Source organism: Dromaius novaehollandiae, chromosome 16, assembly GCF_036370855.1.
Source record: "Dromaius novaehollandiae isolate bDroNov1 chromosome 16, bDroNov1.hap1, whole genome shotgun sequence".
NCBI classification, from domain to species: Eukaryota; Metazoa; Chordata; class Aves; order Casuariiformes; family Dromaiidae; genus Dromaius; species Dromaius novaehollandiae.
In genome coordinates, this window is record NC_088113.1 from 12,281,645 (window position 1) to 12,300,557 (window position 18,913).

General features: G+C 50.5%; 2 long non-coding RNA genes across 2 annotated transcripts; one reads left to right on the plus strand and one right to left on the minus strand.

The window, feature by feature from the left end:
* The first annotated feature begins 8,530 nt into the window (after positions 1-8,530).
* LOC135330115 (uncharacterized) lies at positions 8,531-11,522 on the plus strand. Its single transcript, XR_010391897.1, has 2 exons — positions 8,531-8,669; positions 9,961-11,522. It is a non-coding gene; the product is annotated as an uncharacterized LOC135330115 (long non-coding RNA).
* On the minus strand, positions 8,632-11,538 carry LOC135330116 (uncharacterized). Its single transcript, XR_010391898.1, has 3 exons — positions 11,479-11,538; positions 9,623-9,731; positions 8,632-8,687 (listed from the first exon to the last, which is right to left on the minus strand). It is a non-coding gene; the product is annotated as an uncharacterized LOC135330116 (long non-coding RNA).
* Positions 11,539-18,913: the final 7,375 nt, after the last annotated feature.

Consider the following 18,913-nt stretch of genomic DNA (forward strand, 5'->3'; position numbering starts at 1 on the left):
CAATGTGTTAATGTGGATGTGGGCAGCTTACATCCTGAGATGCTGCATGACAGCGACGAAACTACTATTACTGTAGCGTCTGGTTTACACATGATAAACTGACAAAACTCTTCAGAAGTTGATCTGGATAAAACCCTCTACTTTTGAGTCAAATCTCTGCTCCCACCTGCCCCAGACAGACTGTGGCCCCAAGTGCTGTCCTCAGCCCTGCTAGCGACTCACCAGCTGAAAGTGAACACCTCCAGTTTTCTGTGCTTTGGTTTAACCATAACGAAAATGTTTTTTTAAACTCACAACCATACCAAGAGACACTCATTCATTTTAAACTTTAAAGCACCTATATGTTGTTTCTACAGCCTGATCTAAATGGTGCCATAAAAGGGAAGAGAACAGTGGTAATTATCTGCAGTTCAGGAGCTTAACCTTTAGAAGGAAAGAATAGAGCTTCAAGCTATACTTGCTAAGTGCCCTTAACCTTTTCTTTTCCAACAATTTGTGAAATTACCCACCTGAGAGAGGAGCTTTCCACAAGTGGGCCAGGGTTTAAAAGTCACTGCCACTAAGGTCGCCAGTTGCCCCAACCTTACAGAAGAGCAGAACCACAGAGGACGACATGGCAGCGCGTTGCTGGAGATGAGTGCAGATGAACACCAGAGGAGAAGCGTGGACTCCCCTTCCCAGTTACTTTACCCAATGGTGAGGACTGTCCCTGAAGCCTGGCTGAAGGACAGCAACAGGCATCACATGGTGGGGCCTTTGCAGGCATCTACATGATTCCTTACATAAACTTATAAATACTGCAGTGCTTTTGTAGGAAAGAGCATAGCAACATTATTCCCACGTTAAGTGGTGGAGAACGCCAGGGAGGCAAGTAGGAGAGTTAACTGTCGCCCAGTGCAAGAGGGGGAAGCGTGCAGCAGGCTCTGTGTGACGGCTGCCTCAAGAGGCAGAAAGCAACTGGATCCTAGGGATCACTAGCCATTTTTTGGAATAGCACTGTGGGCCGAGGGTGGCTTTGATTTGAATGGATACGCTCTTCATCAATTCCCGCTTGAAGTTTGACCAGTGGTTGGAAATGTTTACATGGGAACTGCTGAAATCTGGAGTTGTTAGGGATCAGTCAAGCCCAGCAGGCTGGTCCTGGGCACCTGAGGGCTGCGTTTGGAAATGTGCCGATGGGACTGCAGGTCAGCAGTTGCTGAGATGTTCAAAAGAAAAGTAACCCAAGATGGGAGAGCTAGTCCCTGCGCTGAGAGGGCTTTCTTTGTAGGCCAGCTGCAATCACCAGAAGTTGAAAAGAAAAAGGGAACTGGGAAAGAGCAGGAGTGTCAGTACTGTATGAATAAGGAAAAAAAATTTGGGGTCCTACCTGCTTGCTGTCCTCAGGGGTCCCCAGGCACCGTGTCCCGGCTCAGTGCCAGCAGGCCGAGGGCTGCGCTCCTGGTCCCCCTCTGCCGTCCCTTGGGTGCAGGTGTCCCCAGCATTGCTCCTCGCTTCGTGCCCCAAGTTACAGGGAGAATCATGTCAGCTCATTTCGCCGAGAGGCAAAGTGCTTCTCACCTGCCATTCCTAAGGCACAGCAAAGTCCTTCTGGATGGAAATCTCAACAGCAACACAAGACTGTCATCACTTGTCCTCACACATCCGAGGACACTTGGACCCTGTCTTGGTATTGATCCAAGTTCTTGTTTGCCCCCGCACAGAGCTGTTATGACCCCACTTTGTATCACAACCCCTTGAACTGATGAATACTGGAAAAAGGTATCCTCTGATGGCTGCACCAGTTCTAGCTGCAATCCGTTTTGTGCCGGCTTCGGAAGTTACTGCAGCAGGTCAGGTAGTTGGCAGGAGCATTTGCAAGGGCAGCATGTTTTGAGTGCATGTTGCAAACCAGTCGTGCAATATAAATTTCAGATTCTTCTTTGCACACAAGCTGTAAGTTAGGTCCCCCCAGGGAGGGAACAGAAAAGCACTGCAGGGTCACGTATGTCCCTTTCACTGCTCTGCAAATCATGTGTCAGGGAAAGAAACTTGGTTCACGACTCTGAAAGATTATTTCATAAAAGCTATAATTTGTCAAAAAAGAGGGAGAGGCAAACAATCTTAAGCATCTGGAGATGCTGGACTAGCAGAATGCCCACACCACGGAAACGCTGCTGAAGTTCCTCCCCTTCATCCCACACATCAATCCACCAGCAGCAAGAATTAAACTTACAGAAAGTTTCAGCCAAACCCGAATTATCCCACTCACCAGCTAGTCCAGCTCGACGTTCACGAGTGACTATGCACCCGACACCAGCACCTAGTGCTGGGCTCCCCCACGCCCTGCGTGACCCACACCAGGGACCTTGCAGCAGGCACATCCCCTCCTTGGGGGGGAAAAAAGCTTTTCACACAAATAAAGGCTTTTCAGAAGAAGGCTCCCGGCTGGGCACCCGTGCAACCCCATCACTGGCCGGCCACTGCCTGCCCGCCGGCGAGAAGCACCTCGGGGTGGTACGAGGCTGCTGAGGGTGCAAAGGGGAGGAGAGGAGGCACCAGGGTGGGAAAGGGGCAACGCAGGCTCTGCGTGAGGGGTCTGCGCCGAGGCAGCAGCACCGCGGTGCCCCAGCAGCGCAGCCTGGGCCTCCCCAGCCCTCGGCCGGCAGCCCACGACGGTTGGGTCCAGTTGGAGAGTCACTTGCTGACAGTCGTTTTATACATTAAATCAGTGCAATTAATTGGTGCAGCTAGAATTAATGAAGTCACTTTGAGGCAGTTAAGCTGAAGGAAAGCTGGGGTTGTTTTATTGAAAAAGCAGCTATACTGAAGCTTAAGCAAATGTGTAATACATTTGTCAAAACTTGGAAATAAGACTTATTTAGTTCTCTCTCAACAAGATACGCAGGAACTTGCATATTTTATAATCCACAGAAATTGTTACCATTATGTCAGTGACCAATTGTTACATTCATTTAGAAATACATTGACTCTTCTGTGCTAGTCATCTTATTTCCTATTTTGGATTTCTTCACTTGATTTTTCTATTCTAAGAAAATAAGAATTTCTTTTCTACTTCATCCTTCTCCTCACTGAATTGCCTTACAGTTACTTTAGACCATTTTCTGTTTTATTGGAATAATTTTTAACTCTAGTCCTTCCTCCGCAAGTACTTGCTCTCCCAGCCCACTTTGGCATCCTCTGCAGATCTGTGCAAGAGGAAATTTGGCTCCACTTTTCCAAAAGTTAACGGGAACATGGTTGCACACTGACCCCGGTTGCCTGGAACTAGGGCCTGCCTGATACAGCCCCCGCTTACAGGAACTTTATCCTTTCGAAAAGAGCAGATTTAACCCCGGTCCGTGTCAGGGTGCCGGGAGCAGCCGCATGGGCCTGGGGGAGCCGCCAGGCGCTGGCACTGCTTTGGGGGAGATCGGCCCCTCCGCGGGGGCACCGGCAGCTCTGGACATGGCTTTGGTCTGAAGAGCACACGAACGGGCTCGGGATCGGCTGCGGCTCTGCTGGAGAGCCGGGGGACAGGGCAGGAGCCCACCCTTCTCCCGCTTGCATTTCAAGGCAAGTCACCCTTGAGATGTTGCTGCATTAGACAGAGCTTTCATTTTTCATGGCAGTTTTGTAATACATGAGCCAGCTTGGTGTGAAATATGTAGAGTCTGATCATCCACCTGCTTGCTCAGCAAAACCCTGTGTATACTCATCTGTTTACCCACCGAAAATCTTTGGGACTGTTGGTTTGATGCAAGAGCCTCATACTTCCAAAGGTTTACACTTCACGTAGCATAGTATGTGTATTTAAGCACATTTAAATCTGCAGGGAGCTGCTTGCATCTCTTTGTGGGTTGTTAACTGAGTCACAGCAAACAAACCATAGAGCCATGAGCACGCTGGAGGGGCTCCTGCCAGCACGGCCTCCCCACGGGGACACCAGCATCCAGAGGGGACCACCAGGTCCTGGCTGGCCACCAACTGGGGGCACCAGCAGGCTCCTTCCAAAGCACTTCATGGCATTGCTGCGCGTGGCATCATCAGAAACTGGGGCAATCCCAGAACTCCGGGGCCACCTACCTTCACGAAGCACCTTGCCCTTGCCCGGAAGGGGCTCCCACCCGGCAGCAGAGCCAGACGTGGCTGCACCGAGAGCAAGGAGCGGGGTCAAACCCCAGCGCCAGCAGCACCCACCTTATGAATCTCATGAGCATAGACCACAGCCGAGCTCGGGCTGGGAGCACTGCAGGGCCAGGGACACCCCAAGCAGCCCCACCACAGAGAGACCACCCCCACACACACAGCCACCAACCCACACCCCACCAGGGCTCCTCCCAGGCACTGCCTAATCAAGGGAAGGGGCCTCACTTGGCTTTATAAGCTCTGTCGCACCCCTCCCAGCTGGGAACACTGATTCACTCAGCTCCAGCTTGTTCCCCTGAGCCTGGCTCTAGTGCATGGCTGCGGTGCTGCTGCCTGCGCGTTGGCAGCAGCCATGGTGTCTTGTAGCGATGCTGCTCGAAATGCACACAGTATCTTGTGCTCTCACACCAAATTAAAAGTGAAAATGGTGATTTAGGGTTTTCCTGGTGTAACGATGAACCTAGGGGATTTACAGATTTTTTTTTTTCTCCTGCCTCCTTTAAGTTAGCTCTGGGCCACGGTATTTCTTTAGCTGCCTTCTTCAGGGGACAGCGCGGCAGCAGCTGGGGGCTGTTAAATCATGCAGGGATGTGGCGCGGCTGAGCCAGGGCGCCCGGAGCCCACAGGCCGTCGCGAGGCCCCTGGCAGTGCTGGGGCCCAGGGCACGCAGTGGCCCCCGGCCTGTCACAGCTTGGTGGCTGGGCCCCGGAGGCACAGGGCCCCCAGGAGATGGCAGCAGCCCTTCGTCGTTATGTCCCTTCCGGGGGAAACCAGCCCATTCGTGGAGGTGGGGGCTGGCGGGGATGCTGCCCCCGGGAGCCCCATCCCGGGCGTTCCTGCCCGGACAGCATCGTCCAGTGCTGATTTCGGGGGAAAGAAATGGTCTTTGGGTTACGGGTGGGGCGATCTGGCAGAGGAGCTCCCCGCTCCAGGCTGAGCTGGGGCCTTCCTAATTTGTTCAAACTTTGTTTATTCAAAGCCCTGGAGCTAAAAGCAGCGTAGGGAGCAACGCCCAGCCTGCGTGGGGCCAATTCCTCCCCCGGGCCGGGGCAGGGGTGCTGCGCAGCGCCTTGCACTGGGTCTCCCGGGAAGGAGCTTCCCGTCCACCGCTGGCTGCTCCCCACCAGCTCCGGGAGATTTCCAGCCCGGCGCCTGGAAGCGGCTCGGAGGGCTCGGCACGCGTCGCCCGCGTGGGGCGGCCTCTGCCTGGCACCCGGTGGACAGCCCGCTCGGGGCAGGCGGTGACGGGGACGTCCCCACACCGTGTGCTTGTGGGGCAGAGCAAACGGGTGGTTCATCCCTGCCAGCGGCCCCGGCACTGGGCTCTGGCTGCCGGCCGGGCTCCCCGCGGGCTGCAGCAGGAGGCCCGGGCAGCGCATTCGGGGACAGCAAGGGTCTTTGTGGTGCTTCTGCACCTCTTGACACCAGACAGTGAAGACAAGGATAGCTCTGCCCAGGGACGGCGTCACTCTGCGAGGAGCCGCCTCTCCCGCCCGGTATCCGCCGGGATAGCCGCTGGCTACAGTGCCGGCCTGCCCCGGCCCCGCGCGGCGGGACACACTTGACGCAGGGCTGAGCCCCGCTCAGGGGGCAGCTCAGCCCCGGCCCCAGTGCCGCCCCTGCTCCCGGATCCTCCGGCTCTCGGGGTGCCACGAGAAGGGACACGGACACGGGGCCCCAGGGCACCGGCCCTCCCCGCACAGCCCCCGCCAGCAGCTTTGGTCCCTGTCGCGGGAGAGCAGAGCTGTTGCTATTTGCTGCATCTTTGCATCCTGCCTTAGCTGTCTCCGGCTGAAGTTAGAGCTAGGAGCAAATAGGCAGCAGCAAAGGAGACGGGTTAATCGTGCCCGTCCAGGCCGCGGGCTGCCTGCTGCCCCCAGCGGCTGCGGCGACCCGGGAGCGACGGCCCCGGCAGCTGGAGGGGAGCTTACGGAGCTGGGCTGATCCGCTGAGCAAGCTGCTCAATGGGAGACGGCCTAAAAAGGCAGCTCAGCCCACAGCAAGAAAGCAGCACGGGGAGACGGAAGGGCGCCCGGCACCCCCCCCACCCCCGCCCAGCACCCTGCCAGCAGCGCGGGGCAGGGTCCGGCCCTCCGGCGGGTCAGCGGCCAGGCCCGATGCCACGGGGAGCGTCTCAGTGTCAGCAGCCGTGGAGGCATGCGAGCCCGCCCGTGCCCACAGGGAGCCTGGCACTGGCGTTCCCGAGGAAGGGAAATGGGTTGTGAAAGCTGAACGGGGAAGGATTTGCAGCCAGGGCTTGGACTAGAGGCGCCCAGACGCATCAGGGCCCTGCCTGGAGCTCACGCTGTCCCGGCGTGGAGCGGTGCGTTGCTGCCGTGAGCCCCCGGCCCCGCTCCACTGGCCGCGCGGGGGCTGCTCCGTGCCCGGGATCGGCCGGTGGGAGAAGGGCTTAGTCTGTCGGGAGGAGAGCTTTGCTTGTCCCCGGTCCCAGTGCCCCAGCGGTGCTTCCCACCCTTGTGCTCCAACACTATCACCCCCCAGGACCAAAACCCTCCCACGTCCTCCCGCCCCGAGCCCCCCCAGCACCAGACACGTTAGCCATGTTCTCCTTCATCCCGGAGCGCAGCTGCCAGGCTAACACGTAACTGAATCAAGCTTAATGCAAGTTTTGCATGAGTGAATTTATTTTAAAAATGTACGATTTCTGAAAGACGATGAATATTCAACAGAGCTACAGAGCGCCGGCGATTTCCCCGTGCATCGGCACCAAGTGCAGCTGCCCTCGGGCACGGGGGCGCAGAGCAGCTCTGCCCGGGGCTGGGCGCGGGTTCGACTGGCCGTGGCGACTGGCCCTGATTTTCCTGTGTTGATTTGCAGCTTTTGGCAGCTCTTGCACCTCTTTCGGCTTGGGGCTATCCCGCGTAGCACGAGCAGGAAATGAAGCCCAGCTTCTCGGAGCGCTGCTCCCACCCTGGGCTGGCAGCTCTCGCTCGGCCCTCGTGCACCAGCCCTGCCCTGCCACGGCCATCCGCACCGCAGCTGCCGCCCGCGGGCCCAAATATCACAGTGCTGGGGAGGCGGCGAGCGCGCCCAGAGGTGTTGGAGACCGCCCTGGTCGCCCGCCCACCCCGAGCAGGGGAAATGGCTGGGTAGAAGTGGCTGAGCGGGAACAACCGGGGGACAGAAGCACCTGCCACCCGCACACGACTCGCTGCCGCCGCTGGGCTCCGAGCGGCCGGCGTGCTCCGAGCCCCAGTGATGTTGCGGGGGAGCACGGGGAGGGGACGACATCCAGGGAAACGGCCTGCGGATGGGGCTAGCTAAGAAAAGCACTAATCGGGATTTGGCCAAAGCGTCGGGACCAAGAAGCCTAACTCTTATTTCTAATGCCTGGATCCAGCGGTAGCAAACTGGAAGCACAAACGAGCAGCAGGAGTAAAGAGAAAGTAGGAGAAGACCAAGTGATGTCATTTTAAAAAACTGTGAAGACAGAGCTCAGTTAGTATTTATACAAGTAACTCTGGGACAAAGAGAATGACGCTACATCAATTTATTTATAAATTGATCAGCAGAAATTAAAGCAACTCCTGCAAAAGCATGGAGCAGATGATACAGGATAGGTTGAGTCATATATAGAAGGAAAGTAGCTAGTACATTGTGAGTCATGCATTAATCGTAAAAGGCAGAGAGGAATTATTTTGAAAAAGTCACAGCAAAAGCCATGACAAGGTTGTAACAGCATCCCTCTGACTGGGATTTATTTTTAAGCAGTTCCTGGCTAAGCAGAAGTACTGCAGAAAACTAACAGCCAGTCTGAAACCTCATGTGCTAAAGGCAGGAGTATATAAAGAATCCTAGAGCCTTTGTCTCTTTTTCTCCAAACCATCAAACAACACATGCAGGGTATTGTTCTACAGGGTGTGAAGAACAGCTCCTTTTGGCATGAAGTTTGAGGAACTTTGCGCTCTTTGGAATTAATTTATGCCTGCTGTCCATGTAGGGAAGCGTGCATAGGAAGGACACAGTGATATGGCATGTTCTGATACAGGGCTTGTTTTCAGTGTGAGAGTCAGCAGTCACCTGGACAATGGCACTGAAGTGTTGTTGCTTGCTGCGTAAACTCATTGTTCAGCTCACAAGAGAAAACCTACGCACTAGAAATTTCTGCTCTCTGCGATGGTAACAATACAAAATAAGGAACATTTTTGAAGCCTTTTTACCTTTCAGAGTGAAAAGGGAAGTGGCTCTGGGAATCAACAACTGGAAAGATTCATACAGCCATAAGCCTTGGTTGGCTGAGGTGATAATTTCCATTTAGTTGCAGCATGGGAATTGTTTGTGAGAAGGGAGAGAGCAGAGCGGGCTGAAGCAAACTGAAGGGAACAGTTGCTGTATTTCTAATGGTTATTCCAGTATTTTTGTGTGTTTTCTAGGGGAATACCATAGAATCTGAACATTTATCAGAACTCACAGAGGAGGAGTATGAAGCCCAGTACATAAAACGCCAGGACCTCAAAGGGTTTATGTGGTTTGATGCCAAGTATTTGAATCCTTTCTTCACCAGACGACTCACACAAGAAGTAAGTATTGCGGCTTTTCTTGAAGAGAAGAAATGGTATAGTAGAGTTGGTTATCATTTCACTCCGTACCATTCAAGGTTTGTAATGCACCCATGCAACTTCTACATTAGGAACAGTGAGACATCTAAGGTATTACTTGTGCATACATAGAGCTTCTGTAATGAAAAGCTGCACTGTAGAATTGCAGATTGAACTAATTGAGCACCTTTCAGGGCTACCACAACTGAACTTTAAAGTGTGTATGGGTTTACTGAACTCAGCTTTAATCTTACAGGCTACTGTGACCACATCGAGAGTTTGGCAACTAAATCTAAAATTGTGCCTAATAGAGCTTCCAAAGCTAATCTTACTAGAAAAAGCTGCTGCCATGCAGTTCTTAAAGTGCTGCCATACAAACTGTTGCTGCCTTTTGCTGTACAAGATCCTGTGAATTCTTGAGCTGTGATTTTTCCTGCAGCGTGCACCTTTTATCTTGGAATTTTGTACTAGGATTGCAACCTTCACTTTCTAGACTTCCTCACTGGGAGAGAGACTTCAAAACTGTGAATACAAAGTGACACCTGGCTGAATATGGAGATAATTTAACGCTGAGGGATTCTGAGAGGTGTAAATGCTGTTCCGTTCTCAATCCAAGCCTTTAGAAATCTGAGATTCCTTGGCTGCAGAATTCAATGTTTTCCCAATTCAGCAAAAATTCAGCATTTCTGCTGTAGAATTGATCATTTTGTGTAAAGTGTGCTCATTCCATCTTCCTAGCCTGCTCAGACATACTTCTTTCCAAAATAATTACAGGACATGCTTTCAGCACTTTCACACAAAAGCCAAAAGGATTTTTTGCAAAACCAAAAAGAACCAAGAAACCAGAGCAAGCATCGGATTCATACTTGGTAGTCATAACACAAGCTGCCATATAGATTGCAGCCAAAGGCTAAAAAAATAAGTATGTGACTCACCAGAGCAGGCCACAGGCTTCCCACTGTCTCCAGGGACACGTAGAGGGAGTAAGATTCAAAGATAGGCCGTTCAGACAATATTGTGATTGTTGAAACTCACAGAGCATGGCTGTTGAGAAAAACACAAGTGAAAATCTGTCATCAAAAATATCACCTCAGGAAATAAGTACTAATGGATTGAGCATTTGATGCTTCCTGGTAAGAACCAGAATGCTTTGCACGCTCAGGACCAGAACCAGATTATTTCGTGAGATACATGCTAAACTAGTCTCTCTCTCTTGGCCTCTCTGACGCACAAATAGCTAAATAACAAGTGTTCTGGTTTTATTTTGCCTTAGGACTTGCATCACGGGCGCATACAGATGAAAACCCTCACAAACAAATGGTATGAGGAGGTACGACAAGGACCCTCAGGATCCGAAGATGATGAGCAAGAGCTGCTATAGCAAACTGGGGAAGGAATACAAGGAGTTTATCATTAGAGCATCGACGACGATTTAAGTAACAACAAGAGTTTGACTGCACAAAAGCTGGAGAACTCAGAATGAACCTTCTGATTTCAGACTTGTGCTGTGTTTAGATATCAGAAAAGATCTACTGTTCTTGATATTACTAGTGAGTGACTGAGAACCTCTTAACACTGTCAGAAGCTGGAGTGAAGCCAGACATTTTCAGATTTTACAGCATAGTAAATTTCTTGCAGCCTATTAAAAAGCAGAAACAACCACCTTGAACTAAAGACACTGTTTAATGTGGGGGTCTTCCTATTATGAAATATGCTGTAAATGTATGCTGAAGTACAGAGTCCATTGTATTGCTCTGCAAAACAGGATGAATTGCACTTTACCTTTTTTTTTTTTAATACTCATTCACAGCATAGAGAGTCTTGATGGTTTATACTGTGAATTTGTTTCAGCACTAGTAAGAGAGTCTGTCAGGAATAAATCTGTAATTTATGGGTTTTGCACATTTTGAATCCAGAATAGATAATAAGTACCTTGACAAAAAACAGATGCTGCACATATAAGTAAGCACCTCTTAAAACTAGTGGTTTTGGATTTTAAAAACTTCTGGATTTCTGTTCTGTGGTTTTGGTGTTTTATACTGAAGTAGTGTAATCCACAGTACTGACTGTGGCATGATTTGGGCGGAGGGTATTATATGACAAAGTACAGAACTGCTTTTGAAATACTTTTTTTTTTTAAACACGATTTTTTCTTTGTTTAAAACAGTTGCATTTAGGTTTCTATAATTGATGGTTGCTCCCTGTTAGCACTTTGGCTTCAAGTCTTAGGAAGCAGCTACTTTTGATATGGATAAATTCACAAAGTGTCCCTAACTCTCTCAAGAAATCATGAGCAGAATTTTGGCATTCTAGTGGAAGCAAAAGCAATGTTTTTCCACATCACTGTTTTGAGGAACAACATGTGTGCGTGCAGAAGGGGAGTCTACAAAATACAATCTAGGTATGGAGCAGTTTAACACTGCACATTGCTGAAGCATTCTCGGTTGGGAAGTGCCAAAGAATTTTCATTAAGTTGTCCTGCTAGTTTGATTTTTCTCTCCTGCTGTTTCAAAATCAGCAGCAACATTTCACTTTTTCTATGTGGCATGGTCAATTTGCTCAAAACTGCTTACACCTGAACAGACACATTTACTTGTTACACATTTGCCATGGTTACATGTGCAGGTGTTTTCTCACACTGCCAATCCTAATTGTCTCATTAGCATATTCATTATTGGAATTTGAAATTGCAGTTTTGGGTGTAAATCAAGCATGCAAGTGTACATGTTTGTTTCTGAAAGTAATATTTTTGGTTTGGTTTTGTTACTAGAGTTTTTAATTAACTGCTTACCTTTTGGGAGAAATAAAAGTTCAAGAATGTATTTGAAATCTGAAGTCTGTGTTGTCTAAGTAGTTTTTCAAAACAGTGCATCTCTTTGCAGGACTCTGCTCTCCCTCTTTTTCTTCCTGGTAGTTCAAAGAACTTCTCTCCGCTAATGAACCATGAAACATTTCCTTCCTTGTGTATGCAAATAGCACGGCATCTCAGAGCTGAAAAGGCGCTGGTGGGAGGCTGGGTGAGGCATGAACTCAGGTGGTTTCTGGTGTTGACCAGAAAAGAATCAGTGCTTGTTTTCTCCTTAGGAAAGAGAATACGTATAAAAAAAATCACATAGACTTTCTTCACCCTTCCTGGCAACTGTAGATTTTATTATATTTTTGTTACCGATCAGTCCTACTAGGCTTCTAGATTTGAACATTTAAGATACACAAATCCAAATCATGGTACTATAAGGGATGTGGATGTGTCTAAATTCTGCGCTAAAGTAACACTTCTTCAGTGCAAGCAAGGGTGTTTCTTTAATCGAATGATAAATTTCACCCAGTGAGAATCAGTCTATGCTGTCAAGGCCGACAGACTCTAAGGCTGCTAACGCTGGAGTTTTGCTTTCTCTAATGTTTATGCTATTTATCTGCAAAGACAAGCAGGCATTGTCCAGCTTTTTCCTTCTTTGTCTTATACCAAACAAAACTCACGTGTGCAGGCCAGAGTGGGGACACTGGTAGGCTGTGCTGCCCGCAGTGTCAGAGACTGACCTGTTTCGACTGATTTTCCTGTCCGGTTTGGGAGCTGGTTGTAGTGGGGAAGGTTTCCAGGAGCTTCTTTGTCACCGGAAGGTCTGCATACGGTGGTTGAGTGGTCTAGATGCTGTTACGGTGGCTCTAGTGTTGCACAATACACATGCTGAAAAACAAAATAGCTACTAATTTATGTCGTTATTCTGGTGGAACAGGTCATTTGTGAACTGGATGAGAAGTCTGCACTGATGATCGGCCCTAGGGTAACTTCCTTCAAGATAAACTGAGCGTTTCCTGCCCTCTGCTGGCAATTTGGCAAAATACATTGACAGCTAATTGAGACTCATTTGCCGAGGGATGTTTTGGTTTTTCTTGTTTTGTTTTTTTAAGTGAAGCAATTAACATTCAGCTAGAATTAATGAAATTGCTTCGAAGCAATTAAGTTGAAGAAGTCTGGATTGTTTTATTTAAAAAGCAACTATACTAAAACTCAAGAAAATGTGTAATGTATTATCAAAACTTGGAATTAAGACTTATTTGTTGTCTCTCAATAAAATATGCAGTTATTTGGATATTTTGGAATCCATAAAAGAAATTTATACCATAATGTAGGTGAGTGATTTTTGCATTCATTTATAAATACCTTGACTTTTTTTTGACAGTCACTTCCCATTTTGGGTTTGTTAATTTTTCTTTTCTAAGCATATTACTTCATCCTTCCCCTTCCTGAATTGCCTTCAAGTTACTTTAGATCATTTTCTACTTCATCAAAATAATTTTAAATTCTGATCGTTCCTGCACAAGCACTAGCAGCTCTGTTCTAGCTTGGTGTCATGTGCAAATTTGATTTTTCTGCTTTCTTAAATACAGACCCACCAGGAAGCAAAATGCAGATGTTATTAATTACGGAGGTCCTGAAGTTCTGCCAGACTGCAAATCCAGTGGCTTCCTCTCGACAACTAAGGAGCTGCACAAAGGGGAGGCAGGGGGGACCTGGAATATGGCTTCTAGCAACACGAAGCCTCCCAGAAGTTTTTTCCACCTCCGGCCCGTCCCGCAGTCCTGTGTTAGCCCGTGACAAGGTGCCGTGGCTGCTGATGGAAAAGGCTGTCACCCCCAGGAGGGAGCAGCAGCTGCTCCGGGAAGCTCCCGCTCTGCCTGGCAGGGTGGACGCCAGCCCCATCTCGGTGCCGCTGATGTGGCCCCGGGTATGCTGTTAGCGCGGGGCTCCGAAGGTCACCAAAGCCCCGCAGTCGCTCCTGGGGAGCTGGCGCAGGGCAGGCAACCAGCTGCCGTCGCCCTGGCTCAGCAGCCCTGCCTCCGAAAGGTGCAGCGCTGCTCAAGGAAAGGGGAAGAAAGCGTTCTCAGCATTGGCGCTCTTCCCATCAGACGGGCAGCGCGTGGCTGGGGCAAAGTCCCCCAGGAACAGCTCCAAGACAGCCCCAGGCTCCGAGACCGGACACATTTTCCATCCCCCCGGGCTGTGCTTGGAGGTGATCCCTGCGAGGGGAAGGAGGAGACCCAGCCAGCCAAGGCCCCCAGCTGCTCCCTGGCCCGTTTCACCTGGCGAGTGTCTGCTGATGCTGTTGCCTCGGTCAGGGAGGATGCGCCAAACCCTGCAGAGGGTTGTGCGGGCAGTGCAGCCCTTCAGCAGGTTCAGCTGCGGCTTCACTGCACTGCTAGGAAGGACAAGAAGCCAGGTCCACAGGGAAGCCACCCCACCAGCTCACAAGCCTACTCTGTGCCTCAGTTTCCCCACCTGCCAAAATCCACCTCACAAAGCTGGCAAGAGGCCCTCTGGGCTAATTGGGGCTACTTAAATGATGACCAGTCTGGCTAGCCTGGCAGCAACCTCTATGCCAGGCAGGGAGGAAGGTAGGCAGAAAGAGAGTGCCCTTGTCTACCCTCTATCCCTACATCTCTTCCATCTGGATGGCAGCAACAAGCTGAGCTAGCTGGGCACAGAGGAGCACCTTTGCCTGAGACCCAGCACTGTCTGAGGCACCTCGAGGCTCTCTGGCCTCTGCAAAAGAAGCTGGACCTGCTGCAAGGACGGCCCCTGCATCCAGGCCCCAACACACAGCATCGCAAGCGGCCGACTGCCTCCGAGGACTGCCGGTGCGGCTGAGCCCTGCTGCTCCCAGCCTGCCTGGTGCCGAGCTCTCCAGCAGGGCTCCAAGGCCCTCCACTGCCTGCTGCTCAGCCGGACAACCAGCTCCGCCACGCCGGGGCTGGCTGATCTGCACCTCCCATTTGCACAGTGTCCCTCTGCGCATGCACAGCGTCCACAGACACCCTCCAGCACCAAGTGCCACCGGGGCTTGGGCAACACCCATACCACCACCTCCACGCAGAGCTGCGTTTCATGGATGCCTCAGATGCTATACGGCAACCAGCCAACGTTTAAGCCAGGGAAATCTCCCAGGTATCACCCATATGCTCAGTAGAGCATGTAGTGGGGCTCCATATGCTTCGCTGCCAGGTTGAAAACGCTGTCACGGGATAAGGCTTGGCATTGCTGCGGAAGGTGGGGAACAATTTCTCTCCACCCTGAAGGAAGCAAAGATGGATGAAGATCAGACACAGTCCATACTAATCACAGGCTGGAACAAGCATCGTCATTCTTGGTTTCCTGTGGAGCAATGTGTTAATGTGGATGTGGGCAGCTTACATCCTGAGATGCTGCATGACAGCGACGAAACTACTATTCCTGTAGCGTCTGGTTTACACATGAGAAACTGACAAAACTCTTCAGAAGTTGATCTGGATAAAACCCTCTACTTTTGAGTCAAATCACTGCTCCCACCTGCCCCAGACAGACTGTGGCCCCAAGTGCTGTCCTCAGCCCTGCTAGCGACTCACCAGCTGAAAGTGAACACCTCCAGTTTTCTGTGCTTTGGTTTAACCATAACGAAAATGTTTTTTTAAACTCACAACCATACCAAGAGACACTCATTCATTTTAAACTTTAAAGCACTTATATGTTGTTTCTACAGCCTGATCTAAATGGTGCCATAAAAGGGAAGAGAACAATGGTAATTATCTGCAGTTCAGGAGCTTAACCTTTAGAAGGAAAGAATACAGCTTCAAGCTATACTTGCTAAGTGCCCTTAACCTTTTCTTTTCCAACAATTTGTGAAATTACCCACCTGAGAGAGGAGCTTTCCACAAGTGGGCCAGGGTTTAAAAGTCACTGCCACTAAGGTCGCCAATTGCCCCAACCTTCCAGAAGAGCAGAACCACAGAGGACGACATGGCAGCGCGTTGCTGGAGATGAGTGCAGATGAACACCAGAGGAGAAGCGTGGACTCCCCTTCCCAGTTACTTTACCCAATGGTGAGGACTGTCCCTGAAGCCTGGCTGAAGGACAGCAACAGGCATCACATGGTGGGGCCTTTGCAGGCATCTACATGATTCCTTACATAAACTTATAAATACTGCAGTGCTTTTGTAGGAAAGAGCATAGCAACATTATTCCCACGTTAAGTGGTGGAGAACGCCAGGGAGGCAAGTAGGAGAGTTAACTGTCGCCCAGTGCAAGAGGGGGAAGCGTGCAGCAGGCTCTGTGTGACGGCTGCCTCAAGAGGCAGAAAGCAACTGGATCCTAGGGATCACTAGCCATTTTTTGGAATAGCACTGTGGGCCGAGGGTGGCTTTGATTTGAATGGATACGCTCTTCATTAATTCCCGCTTGAAGTTTGACCAGTGGTTGGAAATGTTTACATGGGAACTGCTGAAATCTGGAGTTGTTAGGGATCAGTCAAGCCCAGCAGGCTGGTCCTGGGCACCTGAGGGCTGCGTTTGGAAATGTGCCGATGGGACTGCAGGTCAGCAGTTGCTGAGATGTTCAAAAGAAAAGTAACCCAAGATGGGAGAGCTAGTCCCTGCGCTGAGAGGGCTTTCTTTGTAGGCCAGCTGCAATCACCAGAAGTTGAAAAGAAAAAGGGAACTGGGAAAGAGCAGGAGTGTCAGTACTGTATGAATAAGGAAAAAAAATTGGGGTCCTACCTGCTTGCTGTCCTCAGGGGTCCCCAGGCACCGTGTCCCGGCTCAGTGCCAGCAGGCCGAGGGCTGCGCTCCTGGTCCCCCTCTGCCGTCCCTTGGGTGCAGGTGTCCCCAGCATTGCTCCTCGCTTCGTGCCCCAAGTTACAGGGAGAATCATGTCAGCTCATTTCGCCGAGAGGCAAAGTGCTTCTCACCTGCCATTCCTAAGGCACAGCAAAGTCCTTCTGGATGGAAATCTCAACAGCAACACAAGACTGTCATCACTTGTCCTCACACATCCGAGGACACTTGGACCCTGTCTTGGTATTGATCCAAGTTCTTGTTTGCCCCCGCACAGAACTGTTATGACTCCACTTTGTATCACAACCCCTTGAACTGGTGAATACTGGAAAAAGGTATCCTCTGATGGCTGCACCAGTTCTAGCTGCAACCCGTTTTGTGCCGGCTTTGGAAGTTACTGCAGCAGGTCAGGTAGTTGGCAGGAGCATTTGCAAGGGCAGCATGTTTTGAGTGCATGTTGCAAACCAGTCGTGCAATATAAATTTCAGATTCTTCTTTGCACACAAGCTGTAAGTTAGGTCCCCCCAGGGAGGGAACAGAAAAGCACTGCAGGGTCACGTATGTCCCTTTCACTGCTCCGCAAATCACACGTCAGGGAAAGAAACTTGGTTCACGACTCTGAAAGATTATTTCATAAAAGCTATAATTTGTCAAAAAAGAGGGAGAGGCAAACAATCTTAAACACCTGGAGATGCTGGACTAGCAGAATGCCCACACCACGGAAACGCTGCTGAAGTTCCTCCCCTTCATCCCGCACATCAATCCACCAGCAGCAAGAATTAAACTTACAGAAAGTTTCAGCCAAACCCGAATTATCCCACTCACCAGCTAGGCCAGCTCGACATTCACGAGTGACTATGCACCCGACACCAGCACCCAGTGCTGGGCTCCCCCACGCCCTGCGTGACCCACACCAGGGACCTTGCAGCAGGCGCATCCCCTCCTTGGGGGGAAAAAAAGCTTTTCACACAAATAAAGGCTTTTCAGAAGAAGGCTCCCGGCTGGGCACCCGTGCAACCCCATCACTGGCCGGCCACTGCCTGCCCGCCGGCGAGAAGCACCTCGGGGTGGTACGAGGCTGCTGAGGGTGCAAAGCGGGGGAGAGGAGGCACCAGGGTGGAAAAGGGGCAACGCAGGCTCTGCGTGAGGGGTCTGCGCCGAGGCAACAGCACCGCGGTGCCCCAGCAGCGCAGCCTGGGCCTCCCCAGCCCTCGGCCGGCAGCCCACGACGGTTGGGTCCAGTTGGAGGGTCACTTGCTGACAGTCGTTTTATACATTAAATCAGTGCAATTAATTGGTGCAGCTAGAATTAATGAAGTCACTTTGAGGCAGTTAAGCTGAAGGAAAGCTGGGGTTGTTTTATTGAAAAAGCAGCTATACTGAAGCTTAAGCAAATGTGTAATACATTTGTCAAAACTTGGAAATAAGACTTATTTAGTTCTCTCTCAACAAGATACGCAGGAACTTGCATATTTTGTAATCCATAGAAATTGTTACCATTATGTCAGTGACCAATTGTTACATTCATTTATAAATGCATTGACTCTTCTGTGCTAGTCATCTTATTTCCTATTTTGGATTTCTTCACTTGATTTTTCTATTCTAAGAAAATAAGTATTTCTTTTCTATTTCATCCTTCTCACTGAATTGCCTTACAGTTACTTTAGACCATTTTCTGTTTTATTGGAATAATTTTTAACTCTGGTCCTTCCTCCGCAAGTACTTGCTCTCCCAGCCCACTTTGGCATCCTCTGCAGATCTGTGCAAGAGGATACTTGGCTCCACTTTTCCAAAAGTTAACAGGAACATGGTTGCACACTGACCCCGGTTGCCTGGAACTAGGGCCTGCCTGATACAGCCCCCGCTTACAGGAACTTTATCCTTTCAAAAAGAGCAGATTTAACCCCGGTCCATGTCAGGGTGCCGGGAGCAGCCGCATGGGCTTGGGGGAGCCGCCAGGCGCTGGCACTGCTTTGGGGGAGATCGGCCCCTCCGCGGGGGCACCGGCAGCTCTGGACACGGCTTTGGTCTGAAGAGCGCACGAACGGGCTCGGGATCGGCTGCGGCTCTGCTGGAGAGCCGGGGGACAGGGCAGGAGCCCACCCTTCTCCCGTTTGCATTTCAAGGCAAGTCACCCTTGAAATGTTGCTGCATTAGACAGAGCTTTCATTTTTCATGGCAGTTTTGTAATACATGAGCCAGCTTGGTGTGAAATATGCAGAGTCAGATCATCCACCTGCTTGCTCAGCAAAACCCTGTGTATACTCATCTGTTTACCCACCGAAAATCTTTGGGACTGTTGGTTTGATGCAAGAGCCTCATACTTCCAAAGGTTTACACTTCACGTAGCATAGTATGTGTATTTAAGCACATTTAAATCTGCAGGGAGCTGCTTGCATCTCTTTGTGGGTTGTTAACTGAGTCACAGCAAACAAACCATAGAGCCATGAGCACGTTGGAGGGGCTCCTGCCAGCACGGCCTCCCCACGGGGACACCAGCATCCAGAGGGGACCACCAGGTCCTGGCTGGCCACCAACTGGGGGCACCAGCAGGCTCCTTCCAAAGCACTTCATGGCATTGCTGCGCGTGGCATCATCAGAAACTGGGGCAATCCCAGAACTCCGGGATCACCTACCTTCAC